At 39.1% G+C, this 1,126-nt stretch overlaps 1 protein-coding gene across 1 annotated transcript in view; it reads left to right on the top strand.

Moving 5' to 3' along the window:
• DMGDH (dimethylglycine dehydrogenase) overlaps positions 1 to 1,126 on the top strand; it is a 97,184-nt gene that overhangs the window by 45,067 nt on the left and 50,991 nt on the right. The window lies entirely within an intron of this gene.

Below are 1,126 nucleotides of genomic sequence, written 5' to 3' on the forward strand. Positions count from 1 at the left end.
TTTGTGATAGTTTGGGTAAATAGTGTGTTTCTAGAAATTTATCCATTTCCTCTAGGCTTTCAAATTTGTTGGAGTGTAGTTTTTCATAATACTCTGTTATGATCCTTTTTATTTCAGTTGGGTCTGTTGTAATGTCCCCCATTTCATTTCTTATTTGGGTTTTTGTATCCTCTCCTGTTTTTCTTTTGTCAATTTGGCTAGTGGTTTGTTGATTTTGTTGATCCTTTCAAAGAGTCAAGTTTTGGGTTTGATGATTCTTTCTATTATTTTTCTATTCTCTATTTCATTTACTTCTGCTCTGATCTTTATTATTTATTTCTTTCTGGTGGCTGTAGGCTTCTTTTGCTGTTCTTTTGCTTTCTATTTGTTCAAGTTGTCTAGATATGTTTTTATTTTGTCTCTTTCTTCTTTTTTGATGTGTACATTTATTGCTATAAATTGACCTCTGAGCACTGCCTTTGCTGTGTCTCAAAGGTTTTGGTATGATATGGGTTTTTTTTTAAATTTTATTATTGTACTTTAAGTGAAAGTTTACAATTCAAGCCAGTCTCCCATACAAAAACCCACACATATGTTGCTATGTGACCCCAATTTCTCTCTGTATACTGTGACAGCCCATTCCTTCTCTCCACCACTGATTTCCCATTCCACCAGCTCCTGACCCTCTCTGCCTTCTCATCTTACCTCCAGACAGGAGCTTCCCATTTAGTTTCATGTATCTACTTGAGCTAAGAAGCACATTCTTTACGAGTATCAGTTTAGTTCTGTAGTCCAGTCTTATCTTTGTCTGAAGATTTGGTCTTGGGAATGGTTTTAGTTCTGGTTGACGGAGAGTCTGGGGGCCATGCTTTCTGGGGTTCCTCCGGTCTCAGTCAGACCATTAAGTTTGGTCTTTTTACTAGAATTTGAGTTCTGTACCCCACTTTTCGTCCTGCTCCATCAGGGACTCTCTGTTGTGTTCCCTGTCAGGGTGGTCATTGGTGGTAGCCAGGCACCATCTAGTTCTTCTGGTCTCAGGCTGATGTAGCTTCTGGTTTATGTGGCCCTTTCTGTCTCTTGGGCTAATACCTTCCTTGTGACTTCGGTGTTCTTCATTCTCCTTTCCTCCAGGTGGATTGGGACAAAT

The sequence above is a fragment of the Trichechus manatus genome, unplaced genomic scaffold (assembly GCF_000243295.1).
Source record: "Trichechus manatus latirostris isolate Lorelei unplaced genomic scaffold, TriManLat1.0 scaffold00029, whole genome shotgun sequence".
Taxonomy (NCBI): Eukaryota; Metazoa; Chordata; class Mammalia; order Sirenia; family Trichechidae; genus Trichechus; species Trichechus manatus.